This window comes from Falco punctatus, assembly GCF_963210335.1.
Source record: "Falco punctatus genome assembly, chromosome: 3".
In the NCBI taxonomy this organism is placed as follows: domain Eukaryota; kingdom Metazoa; phylum Chordata; class Aves; order Falconiformes; family Falconidae; genus Falco; species Falco punctatus.
In genome coordinates, this window is record NC_137582.1 from 96,500,375 (window position 1) to 96,524,589 (window position 24,215).

The 24,215-nt window shown below is 46.1% G+C and overlaps 1 long non-coding RNA gene across 1 annotated transcript; it reads right to left on the reverse strand.

Annotated features, from left to right (window-relative positions):
* Positions 1-592: 592 nt before the first annotated feature.
* Positions 593-24,215, reverse strand: LOC308061041. Its single transcript, XR_013927053.1, has 3 exons — positions 24,114-24,215; positions 21,615-21,676; positions 593-7,510 (listed from the first exon to the last, which is right to left on the reverse strand). It is a non-coding gene; the product is annotated as an uncharacterized lncRNA (long non-coding RNA).

Consider the following 24,215-nt stretch of genomic DNA (forward strand, 5'->3'; position numbering starts at 1 on the left):
CTCTGGGTGCTCCCTGTAGCGGATGGCTGATGTTGCAGCCCAGGGAGTGTGGTGGCTTGGGTGCCTCCCCAGGGTGCATCATCCTTGGCTGAGCTGTGAGAGCATCCTCTGACCTGTCCCTCTGTGGGGCATCCCTGAGCTGCAGGAAAGTGGAGGGCTGGAAACGCTGCCATTTAGGGGGACATCGTGGAGAGACTGAAAAATCAGCAGCGGCTGAAGCACAATAATGTCTTAAAATAGCTGGTTATCGATTTATGCTTAGACTTTGTGCATACCAAAACAATTCAGCATTGTGGCTTGCTCTCTTGTTGGGTGTGGGGGGGGTGTGTGTGGGGGTGGAGGGAGTGTGCATCCCACACACGTAGAGGTGCACGCGTATTCCCGGGGCTGTGTTTTGGAACAAACAGCTCCTGCGATACCTTCTTGCATAACACCTTCTCCTCACTGGTAATTTTTAAAACTGCATGTTTTAAGAAAAGACATGCATTTCTCATCAAACTTAAAAAAAAAAAAAAAAAAAACAAAACCACACCAAAAACCCAAACCAAAACAACAACAACAAAAAACCCAACAAAACCACACACACACACACAAAAAGTGTTAGGCAGCCCTTGCAGAGGGGCTACTGTACTAATACATCCTTTGGTGTTTGCAGGACATCAACTTGTGCTCTGTTTCATGTGGCACAGCTGTTGGGTACAGCCTGCTCTGACGGCCAGGACTGCTAATTGCAGCTATGGCAAGAGAAATGCTGCATGGTTTGAGAGGTGGGATCTTATTGCAGGCAATAAATAACAAGGAGGGAAATGTAGGTAACCAGAAAGAATCCGTTGGTGTAGGGGTCAGGCAGTGATGCTGATCAATATTTTAAGAATGTGCTGCCTGGCTGTTGGTCCTCAAACCACTGCTTGGTGAGGGAGGCAAATAGCGGGTTTGAGGTTTTCAGGCGTTGGATGCTGCTTGGCTGCAGCGGCTCTTGCTGATGCTGCAACCTCGGACAAATCAGGGCAGTCATTTCACTGTTGTTATCTGGGAGATAACATCTGCCTGTGGGCAGCCATATCTGAAAATATTTGACTTTTGACAAATGTCTCTCAGCCACTACAAACAGACATTGCTGGTCTGTTTTGCCCCAGTTTCCCCAGAAGCAAATGCAGTGGAAGTAAGCAAACTGGGATTTCCTTTAGCCCTGGGTCTGTACTTCAGACCTCAGCAAATGCAGCGTAAGGAAAGCTGTTTTTCAGTGTAGACCTTCTTGATTACCAGTTCTTTATGTGACCCAAAGCAAGCTATATCATGGGTATGATTTTTAGGCTTCTTAGTGTACAATGTATTTTTTTTTAAAAAAAAAAATAATACAGAGGCTTATTGTAGCTGACAAGTCTGAAAAATTACATTTAGAGAAAGAAAAAAATCATTAAAAATATAGATTGGAATACTGACTAAGCTAATGGCTTGTTACCAGGTTTACTTAAAGCTGTTGCACTGCTATAAATACAAGGTAAGAAGTGATAGTTGGTGGAACTGGGAGATCAGCGTGTCCTCCTGCATGCTGAATCTCTAGCTGGTCAATTAGTTTTGGAGGTGGAGAATTATTAGCTATGCCCAAGACTGGTGCATTTCACTCGTCGTATCTAGTAAGTGTTATTTAATGTAGAAATGAACAGAAAACATTGCTCTTGGAGCATTGGGTCGTTAAAAAGTTTGGGAATGGTATGTAGGAGGGATTTCTGGGGTGCAACTTAGGTGCCAGCAGCTGCTTTTCATACCAGGGACTACCAGAGTCTCCTTGGCAGAGGCAGAGCTCAGCTGTGGTGGGTGTTGGTTTTTGGGGGTTTTGTTGTTGTTCCCCAGCTGGAGGCTGGATTGCATTCCCAAAGCCACCTTCGCAGGGAAAAGATGAGATGGGCTAGTCAGAAAGCATGAGGAAATAGCATTCAAGATGTTACCCTTTTAGAAGAAAAGCTGTAAGCTTCTGCCAGCTCCAGCTAGGAATTAGCCTCTTCCTTTCTGGTGCAGCTCAGCTGTGGCGGTGAAGGGAGCAGGGGTTTAGCGGGGTCCCCCAGCTCCCTCTGGGCAGGGTACCTGCTCTGGCATCAGCACGGCTGTGCTGCCAGGGGCAGTCTGGCTCGGTGGTTCCCTCCAGGGACTGCACCCTGCCTGCCTTCACTTCCCAGGCTCTTCGGGGTTTAGTGTTTCGTCTCAGTCTGCTGGCTTCACCTGATGTCTTTGCCATTACCCGGGGCTCCCTCGGTCCTGTTTTCTTTTTCCAAACTCTCCAAACCAGCAACTCAACAACCACAGCGAGAGTTTTGGGAGAGAGAGTCAGACAAGAAAATATTGCCCCCGGACCTGCATATTTATTTAACGCTGGCTTTTTTTGAGGCATGCAACCTGCTGACACCCTTCAAAGTAAGTGACTGCCTTTCTTTCAACACTGGCAGCCTGGAATGAAGAAGCCACCTTGCCTGGGGGGACACCCGTGGCTCTGGCTGACAGGCCTCCATGCAGCAATTAATCTGCCAGCCAGCTTCGGCCACCACGCTGGCATTGGGACAAACACGTGGATCCCCGCTCCTGGTGGGAACGGGGCAGCAGGGGTCTCGCATGGCCGAGTTATGTGAGCTGTGAGCAGAGAGCAGCAGCAGGCTGCCGAGCTTGAAAAACATCCAAAGGCCACCAAATCCTCGCTGGTGGCCAGGGCTTGGCATAGGCGTGAAGAGGTAGCCTCCAGCCACATGCAAGCACAGCCCAGTTTGCTTGTTTGTTTGTTTATTTTGAAAGGAGGGGGGAACTTCTTTGCTCTATTCCGGAGCTGTAATTTCATTTGTCCTAGCTTTTTGTGTCCTGTTGAGACAAGCTGAGTGGAAATTCCAGTTGCATGCTTTCATTTGTTCCCCCTTGGCATGCAGGTTACGGGAACAGGGCTACAGGCCTGTTGGCCTACGTGTCATTAATCTTCTGGGAACAATGAAAGGAGAGCATTTGAATGTGTCTTGGCTTTTCCGGCAGGCTCTGTCTGAAGGACTTCTCATTTATGTGGTGAGATAAAAAAAAAATAAAATAAAGGGGGGGTGGAGGGGAGTGGAGAAGAACAATAAAAGGAATCCTTAAGAGGAGAGCACATGTGTCTCTGAGTATCCATCAGCCTCACTGGATGGGGGCTGCATCCCAATACCAGGATTGAAAGCCTGTCATCACAGCAAGGGGCAGGGGAGAAGGCTCCCATTCAGGCCTCCAGAGCCCAAAAAGTTGAATAGATGCAGTTTTTGATGAAGAGTTGTGGATATAGCCAGCTGCGCCCCTCCCCTGAAAGTTTTCTGAAGGCAAAGCAGGAAGCTGGTGTCTGCAGACAGGCGGGTTGCAGCTCCTTGGGGCTCTTGCTGGAGAGCAACTATTAGCCTTAGTGGCTGAGGGAAAGGCCGTGGATGTTGTCTGCCTAGACTTTAGTAAAGCCTTTGACACCATTTCCCACTGTGTTCTCCTGGAGAAACTGGCTGCTGGTGGCTTGAACATGCGTACTCTGCGCTGGGTGAAAACTGGCTGGGTGAATGCAGTGACATGCAGGTGGTGGCCGGTCACAAGTGGCGTTCCCCAGGCTCAGCGCTGGGGCCAGGCCTGGTTAATGTCTCCATCAATGACCTGGACGAGGGGATCGAGCGCTCCCTCAGTAAGCTGGAGGCGGCACCAAGCTGGGGGGAGTGTCGATGGGCTGGGGGGCAGGAGGCTCTGCAGGGGGGTCTGGGCAGGCTGGGCCAATGGGCCGAGGCCACTCGTAGGAGGTTCAACACGGCTCCGTGCCGGGTCCCACACCCAGGTGACACCCACCCCCCGCAGCGCTGCGGGCTGGGGGCAGGGGGCTGGGAACTGTCCGGCGGGGAAGGGCCTGGGGGGGCCGGTCAGCAGGCGGCTGGGCATGAGCCCCCAGCGTGCCCAGGTGGCCAAGGGGGCCAGCAGCACCCTGGCTGGTGTCAGCAATAGTGTGGCCAGCAGGACCCGGGCAGTGCCCGTCCCCTGTGCTGGGCACTGGTGAGGCCGCACCTTGAGCCCTGGGCTCAGCTCTGGCCCCTCACTGCAGGGGGGCACTGAGGGGCTGGAGCGTGACCAGAGCGGGGCAGGGGCTGGGGGAACCGGGGGCTTCAGCCTGGAGAGGAGGGGGCTCGGTGGAGACCTTATGGCTCTCTACAGCTGCCTGAAAGGAGGCTGTAGCGAGGTGGGAGTGGGTCTCTTCTCCCAAGTGACACATGACAGGACAAAAGGAAACGGCCTCAAGTTGTGCCAGGGGAGGTTTAGATCCGATATTAGGGAAAATTCCTTCACCGAAAGGATTGTCAAGCTCTGGTACAGGCAGCCCAGGGAAGTGGTTGAGTCACTGTCCCTGGAGGTGTTTAAAAGACGTGTAGATGTGGTGCTCAGGGCCATGGTTTAGTGGTGGATTGGCAGTGTTAGGTCATCAATTGGACTCGATGACTTTAAAGGTCTTTTCCAACCTGAACAATTCTATGATTCTTTAACCCTGCACATGGGATTTCCCTGTCCTTGCTGGTGCTCACCTGTCACACTCATCAGCTACCTCTCCCATACACTCCGTGGTGCGGGGTTCTATTTACTGGAACGATTACTGGAATGAAACCATGGAGAGCCCACCAGGATGAGGCATCTACAACCAGGAATTCACTGGGGATTCACAGCTTCCCCATTTCTAGTGTTGCTTCCACATAAAACTGGCTTTTAAGGCAGTATGTGCCAACTTTCTTTTGCAGGCACGTGCGTTTTAGCTTATTATTTAGCCTAAGGACTTCCAGACTTGCTGGTAAGATAGGTGTCCAAGAAAACCTTGGGGTGTTGATTGTAGGGCTGGGTGGGCAGCAAGAATTCCATTTTGCAAAACATTTCAAGGTGTTGATACTTGTGTCAAAGTGCAATGGAAGCCAGACTCTCCCAATTGTTTTTGCCAAAAATAAAAAGAAAACAATAATATAGGGGAAGAAAGGAAAAAAAAAAACCAGCCAACCCACACTGCACAATAGCCAACAGCTCAGACTTGCATCTATTCACTTGAGAAGTGGTCTATAATCTGAAAGAGGAAGAGCACTCCACCAACCCACTCACCAGCCCCGGGTGTGCCGCCCTAGCTAGAGGTCCTTTTCTGCACCCAAGAAAAAAAAAATGTTTTCTGTACTCCTCATCAAAAAGCGAGCAAAAAACAATAGGTCTCTAAGGAAAGCTTCAGTTTTAATCTGCTGCCTTTTCCAAGAAAACACCCCTCCTTTTTTTTTTTTTTTTTTAATCTTCCTTGCCATCTCCAAGTATAGCATTCTTTTCACGTGTTTTCCACCGTGGAAAGGATCACAGTAGATCTGGTGCTCTTCAAAGCGCTTCTATTTTTCCAATAGAGGGAAAAAAATAGAATTTCAAAAGTATACTAAGAATATGTTGGTGTTCAGCTTCACTGTGAGCAGTGTTGTGCCTTTGAATGCTAAACCTCTGCTAATCCTGCAGAGGATTAGTGATGAGCTCCAAGCAAATGTCCTTACCTTTCTGGAAAACTGATGTCCTCGGGGAAAAAGAAGGTGCAGGAAGATGATTTACTGAGAAGGGGAGTGTGTGTGAGAGAAATGGCATCGTGCTCAGCTGGGCTGGCCAGCTAGGAGGGAAGTGATGGCTGGAAGCGGGAGCAGGCTCCTTCTGCTCCTGCCCTGGCTCCACAGGCAAGCGCAGAAAGGCTGTCCCTTTAGGAGAAAGCCCCCAGTGCTGTCATCAGCTCTCTTCAACGCCCTGCCCAAGCCTGTTGGTTTATGGCACCAGACCAGCTATCTCAACCGCACCACCTCCTGCCCTCTCCATCTTTAAGTATAAAGAAGTGGACTCCCAGTGTTGCCCCATATCCATGTCCAGCTGTGGTCCGCTGGTGTCTGTGCTCCAGGCTGGATCCATCAGGGCAAGCGGAGACCCATCTGCAGAGCCATGGCACGCAACCAGTGCCTCTCTGCTGCTGGGACCAGCAAATGCCGGTCACTGTCATAACTTAAATTGGCCAAGAGACTTGGCATCTTAGAGATTTTCTGCTCCCCTGTAGTATGGGCAAGGAGGGTTCATCAGGGTGATAATTTTAAGGTTTTTCCCAGGGTTCTGGCAGGGATTTCTGGGAGAAGTTGTTAGCAAGTGGTCTACAAGACAACCTCCAGTGAGCCTGTGTATTAGTGTCTGGGTGCTCCGGCAGTGTATTTACTCTAGAATAAATAGTAAATATTACTGATAAGGAAATAATAACTAATATGTGCCAGAGATTTAATCGCGTGTTATTGGAATTTTCATCAGTGAAACAATTAAAGGATTAGACCTTACAAACTGAAACTGCCTGACCGAAGAATGCATGAGAAATTGTTCAGAGGGGAACTGCTCGGAAAATACCAATTTATGCATCAGCATGAAAACTGGAAAACATGAGTATCTTTGAAATAAAAAATGATGGCGTGACAGAAATGTGTATTTTAAGAAACTAGTAGCTCATATGCTCTGCAGTTTTAAAGATTAATGATGGAACTTTCACTTTATCAGAATTAAAGCACTGCAGCTTCACAAAGAGAAAATCCCATTAGTGAAGTGGCATATCTGAAAGTTCATAGTGAAAGGCTAGCTGCTAAAAAAAATCCTGCATTTCAGCACATATGCAGGAAGCCAGGAAAACCCAAGTATCTTTTTAATTCAGTTTGAAGTTTTATAGAAAGTGAACTCAAACCCAATATTTTGGCGTTGTTAAAATGTTCTCAAGAAAACTGGTAAATTTTGGTTGTATCAGGGAAGGAAAGTGAAGAGTCCCCCAGTTATGGCCATCAAATCTTTCACAGGAGCCAGCCTGCTGATGGAAGGGGAACTCTCTTTACCATAAATCTCTCCCTCCCCTTTTCACCAACCTCCCAGTGAAAGGAGGAGAACCCAGGAGAGGGCTTAGCCCAGCAAAGGGGCTGGTGGCAAACTCTGTCATCTCCCACCAAAACGACGAAGGGCAGAAGCCTCTGATAGATCTGGGTCTGGAAGAAGCTTAGCAACAGTAAGTGTGGCTGAGCTGAACACCTCCTTGGTCCCAGTCCACCATCTCCACTCTATTTGTTGGGATGTCCAAGCCCAGCCAGACCCAGCTCAATCTCAGGTTCTGTTGTAGCTCCAGGTTCAAGTCCCTTTGCTGCCAGCTTTGAGAGGTTGAAACAAGGCTTCTTGCTGACAACATAAACACCCCTTTGCTTGACTTTCTGAATACAGGAGCTTCTCTCAGCAATTCCACACTCACCTCCAAGATGACAATTCCTCAGTCTGTTCCACAAGCAGCCTCTCAAGGGCTAGAATTCACCTCTGTGAGCAGCAGCATTTCTCAGATAATAGCGCAATGTGACTCACGGTTTCCTTTTGTTCTTCCCTGCCTTCCTTTCATCCACCTGTGGTATTTCATCTTGCAGTCAGTTTGGAAAGCTTTAGGCAGAGCTCCTTTCTTTGTTGTATGTTTGCACACCTAGTAGAGAGTGGAAAGACTTGACTCATGACTAATACTCCTGGACAACACTGCATTACGCGCACACACAGAAAACCCCAGCAACAGAAAGATGAGGATTTGTTGGCACTTGAGCTGTACTCAGCATCCCCAACCTCCCCATGCAGCCACCAGCTGCGTGCTGGTGGGGTTCAGCCCCACGTGTGGGGGAAGAGGTTATCTAGCTTTGGGAAAGTCAATTAAATCTCAGTATGTCTCAGCTCCTCAAAGATGTTTTAGTCCTCCTTTATGAACTGTTCTGCTGTTCGTGGTGGTGGAGACAAGGCACAGTGAGGTTAAACCCAGAGAAATACTAGGAACCAAAAGTAATGGTCCTCCTGATGTAAGACAAGAGGTTTTCCAGCCGTGCAAGGCTTAGGGGAATATATTAGTGTGTGCATGTGATGTCTGTATGTATTATATCCTGTTTTCAGTGAATTATAAATACGTTCATACTTTGCATCCCTAATACTGTATTGATAGGATTCACCTCATTTTTTCAGTGACCTCATGTTTCTCTTCTATTTACAGCGCATGAGGAAACAATTTGATTCAATAAAGAAGGTTTCAAACAGAGAATCTTTTATTTCCTTAGTATTATCAGAGGAAGGCAGGATGGTTTGAAAGGAATGCAGCAGCTTGGAAACAGAAGAATACTGCTTTTTTTATTTTTTTTTTTTTTTTTTTTTTGCAGGTGTCAATGTGCATAGGGGAATAATTGCTAGCAGGAATTTTTGGAATAAATTGACACCTACCAGAAATACCTTGGGCCTTAGACCAGCAAAGCAATTATGCATGTGCTCAACTCGGAACACTGCCTATTTTGCAAGTCACTTATGTTCATAATGTTAAACAGAGGCTTAATAACTCTGCAAGATCATACAAAAGCGGAGTTGGAAAGGACCTCAAGCTGTGACCTAGAGCAACCCTGACAGCTGTTTCTCTAACAGTCCTCCAAAGACAGGGCTTGTACAACCTCCTCTGGTAGCTTGTTCCAACTATCCTTCGAATGAGAAAGTTTTAGTTTTTGGTTTGGTGTGGTTTAGGGTTTGGGGTTTTGGTTTTTGGTGGTTTTTTTATTATTATTTTTTCTTTCCAGGCAGCTAGCTTAAATCTTCTTTGTGCAAAATAAACAAAATTCTCCCTAACGCAGAGAACAACTAAGCTCTGTTCTTTGTGTAACACCCTCCTTGCACACTGCAAGACTGATAGCATCTCTCCTCTCTTGTTCTTACCCTGCTCCTTTTTCTGTACTGAAAAAAGACAGCTTCTCCAACCTTTGCTTGAATAACTATCATCCCTATTGCACTCTCCTGAATTTGTTAGTGCATTTTTCTCAAGTGCGGAGCCAAGCTGATGCCCCACCAGTGTCACACAGAGCAAACTGATTGCCTCGTGTTTCATGTCCAGCCCTCTTATTGATACCACTTGAAAGAAAAGATTTGTCCTCTTTTCTATATGCACATTGAGTTTCTTGTCCTCGGTAACCCCAAGATCACTTCTTGGTGTGCTGTCATTTCTCTTCTTATTCAATCTATTTCATTTGTGCATTTGAAAATGCCTCATCTTTCCTGGATTTCATGCTGCAGATTTGAAACCCTTCCCCACTTTGAATCATCCACTGGTTTTATAGTTACCGCTGTAAGTGCTGAGCTCACTGTCAGTCCCTGCCTCTAATGAATAAGGTAAATAGAGCAGAGAACAGGATAAATGCACAAAGGACTTTCCTTAAATGTCATCCAACCTGACAGTGAATGACTGATAACTGATCTCCAAGTGCAGTTTTTTACTCAGAGGCATGTTCAAGTGAATGTGACTACACCAAGATCATCTTTTCCTGCTTTATTTCTCAGAATATCATGTAGGAAAATAGCATCCTGTCTCTTTCTCAATTACTGGGCTACTTACCCAGTATATTGGTCTGGCATGCCTTGTTCTTAAAAATAATATAAAAATCTGCACTGGCTGATATTTGTCAACATATTGTTCTCTTGGGATTATAACTTGGTTACCTAATTATTCATTCTACTATCTTTCCATTTATCAAAGTTAAGCAGATTAGTGTTGAATTCCCTGGCTCCTCCCTTTTCCTCTCTGTAAAGACAGGTCCTCTCTCTGCCATTTTCCAGCCTTCTGGGACATCCTCTTTAAACCTGGAATTCTTGCAGATAATAGCTCAGTCTGCTTTGATTAGTTCCTTAATTATACTAGTGTGAGTTTCATGAGGCCTCACAAACTTGAAAGCATTTGTCTTACCTAAAGGGCGTTCGGGCAATTCTTTTTCTGTCTTTGGCCTTCGTATTTCCCACCTGCTAAATCAATTTCAGTTAACATTTTACAAAGACTTGAACAGCCTTCTCTGTTTCAGCCTTTTTATCCAAGAAGTAACAGGCTTTCCTGTGTTGTCCGGTTGCTTCAGGACATATGGGAAGCCTTTCATACCCCTTGCTAGTTACTATTCATTTCGCATTTACATGCTTGTGCTATTCCTCTGTGTTCATTCACCAAGTCTGCACTCCCACTTCTACATTAAATCCGTGCATCTACATTAAAGACACACGGCAATCTTCTGCAGGCTGCTGGTGCTGTCCTACTGCTCTTCAGCTACGCTTCCTTTCCTCCTCTGCCACTCGAACTGCTTTGTGGCTGTTCAAATATAGGCTTGCATAGCAAATTTTCTGCACTTCTTTCCTCCAGAATTCCTTCCTGTGAGACCTGACTTACCATTGCTATGGTGCTGTTGAAATTTGCTTTCCAGAAGTTGGTGTTTGTTCTGTGGTTTTTACTCTTTTCACGCACACAACCATCTTGTGACCATTGTCACCCCCCTTGCCTTACGTTTCAAAGCTTGCATTCAATTTCTGCCTACTCAGCAGCACCAGGACTAAAATATGCACTCCTACCTCAAACAAACACCCTTCTTTCTTGGAAAAAGCAATTTTTCGCTATAGCATTCTAAGAACATGATGAACTCTATGTCCTGCCCTATTCAATTAATTACTCATGTAAAATTTCCCCATCATCAAGCCTTTGCATGCCTTGAGATCTGCAGTAACCTCTGCTTGGTTCACTCTGCAGGTGTTGCCTTGTACTCCGAGGTCAGACTTGCCATTATTGGTTTCATTATGGGATGCAGGAGTCTGCAGATTAAACCTTTTATGGAGCAATTACACCTCCATCATCGTCTTGACCCAGGTACCTTCCAGTATTAAACGGGGTATGCCTGAATGCTTTAGTTCCCAAATCCAGTGAAGACTGCAAAGCATTCAGGTGCCTGACAATGGTCAGATGCCCGATGGTCAGCCCATTATGTTTGGGGTTTTTTTTGTTAATTAGATGTGTAATTACATGCACTTACTTATATGGACTTCTTTGTAAAAATTTAATGCTCAGAAGATTTGGCAGCCCTAAATATGCCAGGCAGGTACTGTCTTTGTACCTGATAAAGAAACCTGGCACCCTGAGGTCTCCCCGAGGAGACATCATTAAATAAATTAGAGCCCTTAATAATCTCATCTAGAGTATGAACCGGTGATAGTGCAAAGGGTCTACCTTCATTTACACCGTCAGTCTGTGGTGTTATCTCTGTCCAACTGTCTTCTTTTCCTATCTGCAAGGAAATGGAGAAGCAACCAAGGCAGAGTGGTGGTGACAGAGGTGCGATCCTCCCTGACTTCTGCACCTTCCACAGATCCACTCTCACATCGTACAGATGCTGCAATGAGCCCGGCACCTCTGGGCTCTCCCAAATGTGTGGACACGCAGGCAGGGGCAAAGGCTTCCCCAAAGGCAAACAGTGCTCCTGCCGAGGGGTGGGGGGCTCGCTCTGCTCCTCCCACCTTTACTGCCTAAACTTGGGTCTGACAATGCTTTTACCCAGCAGCTATTCTTAAAGCACTTCTTTTTTGCATGTGTTGCTTGTTTGATCTTTTGAAGTGATGGCTGGCACCTCCGCCTTGCCCAGCCAAGGCTGCTGGCCCTGTGCAAATCCGTGGAGTCCTGGATGGCTTTATCAGAAGTCTCCCCGCTCCTGTTTAACGAGTGCCATGGTTACGAGCGCCACTAGACTGATGATATTCACATGCAGGAAACAATGCAGGGAAAACAGGATTTGCACGGCTCCGGCTGCACTGCCCCAAGAATTGCAGGAAGTGATTGTACTTTATGAAACCGTCTGTGCTCCGCTAGATTGTCTATAGCTTTTAAGGTCAAGCTGTAGCACACCGCGTTTGAAATGCCCTTTGTAATAATGAGGACTGTTTATGAACCACAGTACAGGCTGTATTGTTTACCCTGGGCTTTGGTTAAAAGGTGCTATATTTCAGCCTGTTTTGCAGGATGGCACAGGGAATCTATCATGGGCCTTTCTGGCATGGGCTTGGACTGGGTTCAAAGGGGGAATGTCCATCATGTCATCTGAAGTATCCCGCAGCATGCAGAAAGTCACGCAGCAAGCACGGCCGCCCGTCACTGTGCAAAGCCAACAAAAGAGCCGGGGGGGAAATGGGGAGGGCCTGTCGGGGTCCTGGGGTGTTGCTTCCCACAGCAACTGAGCTGCCCCCTTGGAGCAGGGAGAGGTGCGAGCCCTGCAACGGGTGTGCTCAACCCAGAGAGAGGCATGGGGCAGTGGTGCAAGGGAACCACGGCCGCTGCCAGCTAACCAGGAAAGTTCTGGGAAGCAGCCATAAATTCAAGGTCCCTTCTCTGCTAATTCCCTGATCCTTTAAATCACACAAGAGCTGGCTGGTGTCGATGCAGGTCCATGCAAGAGGGCTGCAAATTATGTCTTTCTCCAAAGCACGACTGGATTGGAAGTGCTTGGGTGCTATTTCTAGTGCGGGGTTCAGGTTTAATAATACCAGGGTTAATAAGATCAGCACACAAGGCTCTGGCAGTCAAATCTGCATGGCTCACGCTTGCCCAAAGAAGGAGGGAGGGGGAGTTTTGCAGCAGATCCTCTTCCTTTACATTGCATTGAAGGCTGCAAACCAAAAACCTAGCTGCCAGCCCTCTTTGGGCTAAGAACATTGCTCTATGAAAGTAGGTTGCTTGTACAACTTGCTAATCATACAGAAAAGCTCTGTTTAAAATAAGTTAGTGCTGCTCACATCTTGGAAGTGAGGAGGATCTGCCTGTGTGATCAGCTGTGCTCCTGCTGTAAGGAGCGTAACAGGCTTGTGGCATTTTGGGGTGGCCACCAGTAACAATGTGGACGTACTGGAACCACCATGGGTGGTTAGAGACTTGCAGAGGCCACGGCAGAGTCTGGAAGCTGAGAAATGTCCTCCTTCAGACACGAGCGTTCAGCTAGCGATCACACCAGACGGCAGGTGGGTGTGCAGGACAGCAGACCAGGGGACTTGCTGGGATCTGTGACAACCGGCAGCATGCTGTGCCTTAAATGGAGATTTAACTTAATCGATATGGAGAGGTCCCTCTTGGAGGACTTTGCAATCAAAATGGAGCATGTTCACAGGAGCAAGGGAGCATCCATCAGGTGTTGGGAGAGGAAGATGGGGAACATGGCTGAAACCTCTGAGGGGTCACTTGGTGCTGATTTTGCTGGCAGGAGTCTGGGCTGTGGACGTAGAATTCAGCAACAGCCCCTGGGTGGGGGGCCATGCAGCCAGCCCCTGCAGCAGCTGAGGAAAAGCCGTAACATGCTCTCGCTCTGGTTCACCTTCTCCTTCCCTCTGATTGTGGTCAGGGGAAAGAATTTGCCCCCTTCCTGAGATAAATCTGGCCACTGGAGTAGGTAAATTGCCTGAAATATGTCCTAAACTAAGTGGTCTGCTCTTGGTCCTGTTCATTTTGCTGTTTCTGAATCACAGTGGAAGATCTCCTGGCCTCAGAACAAGGGAAATACTTTGCTTGGGTAGGCAAAATCTCCTCCCTGACCAGGACTAAACAGTCGAGAGCCAGCCAGGCAGCCCGGAGTACAGCATTGTTTTCTAATAAATAAAACTCAAGAAGAAGAGTTAAGGGAACACATAATTAACCTTTGCAGCAGATGCTGAGGGATGAAAAGCTTGCTATTGATAGACATCTTTCACATCCCCTCCCATGGCGTCTTTGAGCACTCTCACTTGTTCGTTTTATCCACCTGTTGAATCTTGACATGAATTAAAACTCGGAGCCCAGAGCAGAAGTGGGGGTTTGAGCAGAGTACTTGCACAGGAGCGTGTTTGCTGGGCTGCAGCTGGGCCTCTCTGTTGCCATTGCAACACCGCTAATAGCTCCTGCCATCGAGGAAGGTGTCGGAGGGGAAGGCACCCATCCCAGGCACCACCAGCTCACAGACCGGTTTGGCAAAATCCTTTGGGGCAGGCAGTATTTTCTCAGCAGAGAAGGCCCTTGGCCTCTGATGTACCCTTTGCACATCTCCTCCCATCCACCCTCTCCAAGTCCTTGTGTATCGGTCTTGACATCCAGAAAAAATGTTCTGATTCATTCCCCTCTGTCTTTATCCAAATTCTAGTACCTCATGGCACTGAAATTTTTAAGGAGCCTCACCAGCAGTCCTTCTGTATTGAGAAGAAGGGGTAACAGAGCTGGACATCAGTGGACTATGGTAACTCCCAAGTACCAGGAGGTGGGAGCTTCTGAGGGAGCTAGGGACAGACACCACAATGTTTGGGGAGGGAACAGGTGAGAAGTGGCTCAGCTTAACAAAAATTAGAAACTTGAGGTTCTTACAAGTATTAGTCACTTTGAAAAAAATCTTGGCACGCACATATGTAGTGTGAGCAAGCATAAGGATCTGAGCTTAATTTGATTTTTTAGCAGCTAACTGGGGTTCAAGCATTAGAAGCTGTTCAGACACAGCGCACCGAACCCTCCAGAGTACGTAAAGAAGCAAAATGAAGAGGTGGACAAAGCGAATCTTAAAAATAATGTTGACTTCTCTGGGTTCTCTCATATGTCTAAGATTAGTCACGGGCGAGCTTTGCCAGATGGAGGGTGACTGCTCAGCTCTTTCCTGGTGAAGCCCTGTTTCTACTAACCCGGTGGCCACCTTTCAGCAGCACTGAAGGGTTCGGACGCCCCCGGCATTGTTCGTTACGGCAGCTCTCGGGTGGTTATTCACAGTTTATCAGATATGATCACTCGCTCCGTTTCCTATTGGTTTTCTTCTTGGAAAACTGAAAACATGTACCCAGGAAGACGATGACCACATTCCTAGAAACTTCTGAGCTTGAAGAAATGTTTCTGTGCATGCTGTTCGGGTGAGTCATGAGGGTGACCTCCAGAAAGCAGCAGAGCAACTGTCTTGAGACTCCGTTCTTGGACCTTCTCTCTTTTTCTCATTTGACCACTTCTGCATGTCTTGTAGGGCCCACAGACACACAGGACACACATCAAAAACCAACACACTCCCACCCTAAAGGCAGGGTTTCCCCCTTTTTGTTTTGGTTTTTTTTTTTTTGCCAAATAAGAAGCTGGTTGTCTGGCTTGGACTCCAAATGTGAAATACTGAGGAGAAAGACCCAAAGCCATCATCAGCCAAAGGAATAATCTAAACTAACTAATAAACTAAACTACAGGGGTGACTTAAAACTGGAGCCTATTGGGGAAAAGACTGCAGTGTCAGACTGGGAGAGCTGATTTAAAAGCACAGATATGCAGTCCAATAAACTAGGAATTTGCAGCTTAAGGGGGAAATATGGCAGAAGACATTTAAAGATTAGGGATGAGTAAATGAGAAAGGAATGAAAAAGAGTGAAGGACTAGAAAACACTTGTTTGAGGAGTACCTAGAAAAATTAGGACTTCTTAACTTGAATTAAAACCTCTTTGTAGGGAGAAATACTTTCATCCGTTAGGGGGTAGAGGTGGTAAAGGTGGCAAGGAAGGGAGAAAGGGAGCATCAGGGTGTAGGAGGGAGCCCAGAGGAGTAGAAAGCAGGTTGTCAGGGGAGCTCCTATAAGCCTTTCTCAAGCACCCATGGAAAAGGAGCAGAAAGGGATCGGAGCCACTAAATGTTATTTTCAAGATAAAAAGAGAAACATTTTGTAAAGTGCATGACAAAACTCTGTCCCAGCGTTCTGCAGCCAGGGGTTTAAAGAAATGACTGTGTCCTGTACAGGTGTTTGCAAACTCTGTGACGAGTATTTTTATAATAAATACTGTGGCCAGTATTTTTATAATAAATCTGAAGTTCCAAATTCGGGGGCATAGTAACGAACGCAGGTTAGGAGCAAGCAAGTAGCATCATGATTGCCTACCTGGCTGTCTATTCATACACAGCTCTGATCTTTCACTTGTTCTTTTCCCTTGTCCCGTCCAAAAGGTGAGAATATTGCAGGGCATCTCTTTCCCCACCCTTCCCCACGACCGTCCCAGGCATTCAGCGTGGAGATGTCTGAAGCTGTAGCTGATAAGCAGAACCTGCAATACTATCTGTAGTTCCTACTAACCACCAGAGTATGGCTCTCTGGAGAACATAAAAATAAAGTTAAAAAACCCCCAAACAACAACAAAAAAAAAAACACCAAAGCAAGCTGACATAAATTACACAGGAAACTTTTGACCAGTTTGGCTCCCTGCTTGTAACAACAGCTTGTAGAACTCTGCTTTACTGGCCATCAAGACTAATCCCAAGGTCAGCAGATCGTAACCCTTTATCAAATGATAAATATTTGTCTTCATAACCTCAGCACAGCTTGTGTGACTGGGGCAGGAAGCTCACTTCCACCAAAAGATGTTTGCTTGTTTGTTTATAACAAGTGGCTAACACCGGGACCAGAGTCCGTATGGAGACACCAAGCTGCGTGCCTCCGTTTTCCAGCGTAATGCACTTTGTTGCTCTCACGGACAGAACAGGTTGCTTCTGAAAATCAGCCCGTGCTTATGAGTCACCTAATTCAAGAGCTTCTTTCTAGATTATGGTATTTCCAAAGTTTTGGGTTTCTTTTGGTATTCAGAGTAATTCAGACAATTCTAATTTTGAAATGCAAAATTCAGAAAGCATTAGTACGCTTACAGTTTCAGCCCCTTGCCAAATGTTTCTTTTCTACTGCTCTTAATTTTTATTATCGTTTCTTATTGTTAATTGTTTGATTTCAATCAACACATTCAACCTCTAGGGCGTTATGCAAACTCATTCTTACCAACCCTGGCATTTCACAAATCTTCAGTGGTGTTGTCCTTATTTTAAATATTATAAAGAATTTGAGGTTCTTTTTACTTATGTTCTGGCTTTCCAGCCTCTTGGACACATTCAGCTGGCACTTCCAAGCTTTTCCCTATAGCTGTGCAGGCACCCTTTCTCTAAAGGGAAACTAAATAGCACACTGGCCCAAGAGCCCAGAAGCTGGAGGTTTAATTAGGGCAAGAACTATTTCCCAACTCATGGTTAAAGTTGGCAACATCACAGACAATTCAGAAGAAATCAGACCAAGGTATAATTGAAAGAACAGGCTGCAGAGCTGAGATATACTTGCATTTAGACTGCTCTGCAAAGTGCTCTGGTCCTCAGCACAATGCTCAAAATAAATAAATAACCCAAAGAACGGTGTGTTTAAAACCCAGCAGGAGTGAAAGTGCTTTTCTCTGTCTTTTATGTGAAAAGTTTGCACAGCAGTAAAAAAAAAGAAAAAAAAAGCCTCAAGAAAAAAAAAATCAAGCAAACAAATGGCTGTTAAACCAGACCTTTACCTAAGACTCCTGCAACATGAAAGAAGCCCATGGAGAATTTTTTGTATGCATTTTTAGTCAAAGTGTGTGGACAGCCTTAAATAAACGTGAAAGGTTGAAATCCTCCACCACCACTATATATCCCCCCGGCTTAACAAGAAAATCCCTAAAGTATGTTTGTTGACAGACTAGTAACAATTGCAGAGTTTATACTGTTATTTACCACCCCCCTTCCTTTTCTTCCTCCTTTCCCCTTGATGGTCTCAGAAGCTTTGCCCATATGTATTTTATTTGCTCATTGATTCAGCTCAACGCTGGTTTAATCCAGAACAACAAGAGTAAATGAGGCCTGGGTTTCTCTTTTATGATGATGACTCTCTTTTTGCAGGTACTGTTTGTTTGCAGATTAGGGAGGCCTGGGGAAAAGGGGCATTTGAAGCATGACTCCTAGGATGCCTTATTAAAGGATGGCAGGTTTCTTATCACTTCTCATCACACAGCTGTGGCCTCTTAATTCCTGTTGTTTCTCAATATGCATTCTTTAAGCATTTCCATGTTGACAGTGATATAATTTGTGGCATGCCCTCCCCCCCTTTCCCTTTCTGTTTTCATCTTATCTGATTTGTTGTTGCATTATTTTTTTGTTTTGGGGTTTTTCTCTGAACTTGCAGGAAGCTATTTTTAAGTTCCACAAAGTTTTAAAACGGAAGAGAAATAAAAATGAGGTCTGGGTGAAAGAATAAGCAGCAGATTTTGGAAATGCTGGCAGGCAAGAACAGTATGGACTCTGGCCGCTTTTCAAGGAGGATGGCCGGGTCTTTCGTGGCCACTTGGAAGCCCAAAATGCAGTGCATGTGGTTAAGCAGTCCAGAACGGTTCTGAAGACTGGAGGTGATGACATTGCATTAACTAACATCTGAAGTATCTAAATCAGAGGCTCAGAGGGCAGGCAGCAGCCAGCAGCTCCAGCACAGCAGGGCTCGGAGCTCTTTAGAGAGCAAAGCCCCCTGGACGGATGGTTGGCAAACCATGGCAGAGTGCAAGAGAAGCATTGGGAATGCTAAAGGGCTCCTGCTGGACACAAAGTACAAAATTTCCTCTGTACGTGACTAAACCAGAGTTCCATGCTGGAGCAGCATGGTCATTTAACTGGAAAGGAAGAATCTGAAGAGGTGGAAGTGATGGCTAGTAGATGTTGCTCCCCCTGGATTAGTGTCCTTAAAATACTCCTCTGACTCCTTTGCCTGCACTCAAAATTGCCATTTTGATTTGCACCTGAGGCTGAGAGATGAGCATTGGAGGGTGTTGCTCCGTGCTCAAGTACAGACTTATTTGTCAAGTGCCTAGACCAGTCACGGTGACTTTGAAGCTACAGGAAGGACAGCAATGCTACAAAACCTTCAGGGAAAAGCAGGAAGGCAGGATCTGAGCTTTCTGCTTTTTGGTGCCCTGGTAGCTGTTTGCCCTTGGACCTGGGTTCACACACAGCCCCCCAAGTTCCTCACAGGAACCCTTTGGAGGGCTCTGCAACCCCTCTGGAAGGTTATTGGCCTTGGATTTTTCCTTTTTTTCATAGCTGATGATGGAGTCAGGAATGAGAAATGTCTCCCTTCACCTCTTTGTTCAGCCCATGTTCTCCCTCCCCAGTTACACACCGCTGACCACAACTGCATGAACATGGGGAGTAAGAAAATAAGAGAATGGGAATCACTAGGTATGTAACATCTCACTGACAAATTACTTACTGTTAGCAAATTACTGACTATAAAACATAAAAATAATCCTCTCCCCTTAAAATTACCTGATGTTCCTGCCAGCCAGCTCATATGCTGGATATAAATTAAATAACAACTTGTAACAGAGCCAATAAAGCTGCTAAAGAAAGCACCCACAGAACATTTCAGACAAAATAAGGAAGAGTTTTCAATGGCCAAGACATTACAGCACCATCTGAAATTCCCCAATGTGTCTGTCCTTAGAAGGCCAGCATGGAGAATTATCTGCACAAGAAAATAGGCATACACAGAAAGGGACTGACTTGGTGCTCACGCGTTGTATACCCACAGCGTGCCCGTTTCCCTTGGCTTTGCTGCTGTCTGCCGTCCCTCGGAGCATCGCTAGTCAAGTTTTCTCTGGACACTGTGGCAGCAGTGGAGCAGCTGTCCCCTTCGTGGTCTGGGCTTGCCTCTCTCATTGGTGTGTGGAGTCTTGACTTTTCCTCTTGACTTTTAGTGAGATGTGTTTTCCCCTTCCTAAAGTTTACTGACTAAATCCCTTCTTTTTAACATCCCAGCGTGACTCAGCTATCACTGTGGTAGGACTATTCCAAACAGAGAAGATCCTGATAATCTGTGGGCCAGTGTGTGTGTGTGTTGATGCTCAGGCTGGGTTCGCTAATGGCTTTCAAGGATGAAAAAGCAAGCTAAAAATCAGGCTGCTGATTATTCTTACCCTGGGCCTTTGGTCTTGCTTGGCGTATTTGCTCAGGTCACTTGTTGAAGCTGTTAGAGCCTGGGTTTGCACAGCGGGAAGGAGTGAGGGGCTGCAGCTGGATGTAACAGGGATGGCATTGGAGAGGGGAAGAGAAACGTGCGTCCTGTACATTGAGAATCCGGAGGGTGGCAACTCAAATGTATTTACCAGTACTCAGGCTAAAACACAACACGTTTGTTTCATTTTAAGATTTTTTTGTGTTTTGGTTGGGGTTTTTGTTTGGGTTTTTTGTTGGTTTTGGTTTGGTTTTTTTTTTGAGACCCTTCCATCTGAAAACTGCAATACCTCAGAATCAAGGAATTAGGTCCTTGCTTCCAATTTTCTTGACTGTAAAAAATAGATAAAACTATAAGACTTTTTTTGCTCACTGCCCCTGTTATTCTAGACAGATTTCTAAATCTGAGAATTCACAGAATTATACAAATTTACCCCAGAAAGGCAGCCTCAGAGAATCTACAGCATCCCTCTCAAATGTGGCGTTCTTCCACATGTTTCACTGGGAGTTTCTGGGTCTGTTCTCGGTACTCCTCAGTGTGCGTTACTCAAGGCTAACCACATGGCATCTAGGTTCCTCCTCACGGGCCACATTTCCCAACCTTTTGTCATTTTTCTTGCCCATCTCTGTGCCCAGCCCACCTCACCTATCTCCTCGCTGAAGCACAGCACCCAACACCAGACCCAGTGTCCAAGCTGAGCCCACAGCAGCGCTTGGTAGGGGTTAGATTTGGGGAGACTAATGCCAGTGTCATGAGAAGCGGGGTCCGGGGGCTTCCCCAGGAGACTGTTACTGCCTCTTTCCCCCTTGGTACTGATACTTTGGAGACAAGTCCTCCAGGCTTATTAAACATGCAGAGACTTAGGCATCAGGATGCTCATCTAGAGGCATATGGCCAACACTAGTACTCATACAATGCTAACTAACCTCCTAAGCATCTAGTTGTGTTGGGTTCTCTTTGTGCTGGGGTTTCCATTGGGGAAGTTTGGGTTTTGCTCACATCCACCTGGGTCTGATGACACAGGTCTCCCCCAAGCAGATGGTGCACCTCAGCCCTGCCAAGACTTGCAGAACGAGCACTGCCCCGTTGTGTTTTACTTGTCAGAAGGCTGCTTTCAGATGGCCTCTCAGCTGTAATTTTTCTACGCTTTTCATATTTTTTCTCCTATTTTCTAATCATTTTGCTGTCAAGACATGTGGGCATGGACACATTCTTCTCTCCCAAAAGTACCTTTTAGACAAAAAAGAGGACATGGCAGTGTAGGGGGTACTCAAATATGCTGTCCCAGATAAAGGTCCAAGTTCTGCCCCTGCATGATGTTGGTTTCCCCATGTGCCAGCCAGCACTTTAACCACCCGGTCATTCGGTCCCTCACAGGCACCTCTTTGGTCAGGTCATGCAAGGATCAGCTTTTCTATGAATGTTTTAGAAAGCTGAAATCCAGGAGAAAGACTGCTGCTGCCAAGTCTGGTTAAAATGAGATGTTTACGTCCTTGAGGGAGAAAAGCTGAGGCCACATAGTTCTGGATGATTAAACGGCCTTGTTATCTTGCTGGCTTCAGGAGAGCCTGTTCTTAGGCACTCCGTTTTGGGCAGTGTTTTAGGCTAGAGCTGACTTTTTACGGCTCAAAATCAAGAAGAGTGCCAGGAGGCTGGACCAGTTTGTCCCGAATTGACTGGGCCAGGCTGGGGCACGGCAGAGCTGGCTGCAGTGTGCTGGGATGGGGGCATCCCGTGGCAGCCACAGCCCATTACCCCACGATGCTCAATATCAAACCAGCAGGTACCCAGGTACACACGTGAGCCAAACAGCAGCTGCCTGTCCTACGCGGTGTGCAACCCCATGGCCTTGGGGGTGGGAGTGGGGCCTGGAAGTGCCTGCTGCTGCTGTTCAAAAGGGTGAAAGTGGCTTTTTTCTAGACGTTCAGGGAAGCAGATTTCAGAAAGCTGAGAAAGACTCACCTGCAGCATCCTTCCAGGTTCAGGCTGGGGTTCTGAGCTGCCTCCATCCACTTCTGAAGCACCTTGAAGAACAGCAGTATTTCGTTAACTAATCTCTCAGTACTGATTTCACTTTTTCCGATGCAGAAAACTGTGTATACTGAATTATAATTAGATAACTTTACCTTTTTTTTTAATTTATTTGAGTTTTTCAGTTGTGATCGTTTGCAGTTAACTTCAGGAAGGTTTTCAGTTTTCTTGTTGAGCACAAACTTGGAAACCTGATCTTTGATCTGAGCTTTTTTCTTTTAATCAGAGTAACTTTGCTTACTGTTATTATTTACAATTTTTATTTTCTTATAGATTAAATCCTAGCTGTGAGCAGGGGCCTTTTTTTATTCCAGCTGCTGGCAGCAGTTTGGCACTAAGTGAGGTGTTGGTGCCCTCTACTGAGCAGCGCCTCATGGCAAAAAGGAGGTAGGTGTTCCATCTTCTCGAGCTTGCAATCTGGTTTTAAATTTGTATCAAGCTTGAAATATTAAAAAATAGACACCTGCACCTCTGCAACCCGAAGGACCACTTCCAGTGAAGCAATTCACACTGTATGGTTTGGGAAACAGTTACAAGCATTTTCTAAGCTCACATTATCTGTAAGCAAGTTGTTCTTTTCTCATGCTTGCATTACATTTATTTGTAGTGTTGACTTGTATTTGTAGTGTCACCTTGTGCCATACACTCACCTGTCACCCCCCAGATGCTCTTTCCCTGCCCCCCTCACTGTGCATGCAAGCTCAGACATCGTGTCCATGCTTCCTCTTCCAGCAGTGTCGCCCCTTCCTAGCCAGTCCTCTCTTCTTGTCCCCCAAAACTTTTAAGTGCATTGAAGCCTGGACATGTTTTTAAATATATGACCGTACAGCAGGGCTTTGAATCTTGATGCTACCCACCATGATGTGGAGAGTAGCAGGAAAGAGTGCTGTGATACCTGGGATTTATAATGGATCTGCTGGTTAGTGGTAACTGGGCAGCCAAGGCACGGTGTAATGTTTTTCCATGTACCTGTTAGAAGGATGTCACCTTTATGATCACACCACAATTTTAAGCCTCCATGAGAAATTTAGTTTCTAAGAACTGGACGTCTGCTTCATTTCCCTGAAGGGCTGGGCTGATCTCTGCAAGTTATTCCTGGAGAAATTAAGGTGCTTATATTTACATTCATTCAAATTCATGGCATGCACAGCGTGCATTTAGCAAGGAAAATGTTGACTGATTTTTTCTTTAGTGGCCAGGGTCTGGCAGGACTCTTGAGAAATTTGGCCCTCATGCTGCATCACACAGGGGAAAGCCTAAAACATGCCGAAGGGATTTACTGCTCTGCCAAAAGCAAGCAGGGAGATGGTGATGGCAATAGGTTAGAGAACCAGTTTTCTGCAGTCCTGGCTAAAGAGCGGTGCTGTGGAGACGCTGCACGGCACAGTGATGTTCCCCAGAGGTCCCATGTGCATGGGACGTGTGCACCAGGGACAGAAGCTGTGTAACCTCAAATTGGCAGAGAATGTTAGTGGGTAAGGCTAACATTAAACATCTTCTGTATCTTCTGTACAAGTGGTGTTTCCAGGTCGCTCTGAGACTGGCGAAGGCAGTGGCACCGCTCCCAGCCCCTAGGAAGTGTGGGTTGTGCAAAAAAGTGATGCAGAAAGGGGAAGGGCCACACAGTCTGTGGCACAACTGCCTCCCAGCAACAGTCTGTATCACGCGTAGAAAGTGGCATAAAGAGGCAGAGAGGACATTTGCATCTGTGTTTCTGGTTCACTTTTAATCAACCCTTTCTTGTGCCTAAGCACTTTAGTCTCCATTTAATGCCAATATATAACTTACTCTTAGACACCCTGAAAAGACTGAATAAGAGTAACAAACGTAATGCAAATCTTCCTTTTGAATAAGTGCATGACCTGTTTGTCAAGAAAATGGGGCTAATACACAATTCCAGCCATTCCAGACAATTGTAGTCTCTCTGTACTGTAATTACTGCAATGTCAGGTGGATGTTTTTTCTACAGTATTCAATGCTGAGCTTGGCTAATGGTCACATTTCCTTATCCACATAAATTGTTTAGGTTTGACAACGATTTCAAAAACCTAAACCAACCAAAGAGTGCCTATGCAGCGACTGCTCAAGTGACATGCATGAAAAACAGCTGACAAAGTAAATGTACATAATGCACTTAACTAACATGTTTTCTGGGACGTGTTCAGGTTAACTGTGTGGGTAGGTTAAAAACTGCCTTCTCTGAATATGGCTCTCCCCAGCAAATCCAGTCATGATCCTCCCTGTCAAAACACAGGAGAAAGTAAGCAGAGTCTGCGAGTGGAGGAGGAGAAATTTGGCAGAGCCTGGGGAAGTTCCAAACCCAACACTGGGATCAGTGCAAAATCTCCAAGTTCAAGAATTACAAAATCACCTTTCATACAGGAGTTGCAATATTTTTGAAAAGACAGCACTTGGAGGCTATCTACTTACCGAGGTTCTTTCATATGGTAAAGGTAGGATTTGGTTTCCTGTTAATTTGATGAAAACTGCAGTGTATTTAGATGACTCAGTTACGTTCAGTTATAGGCATGC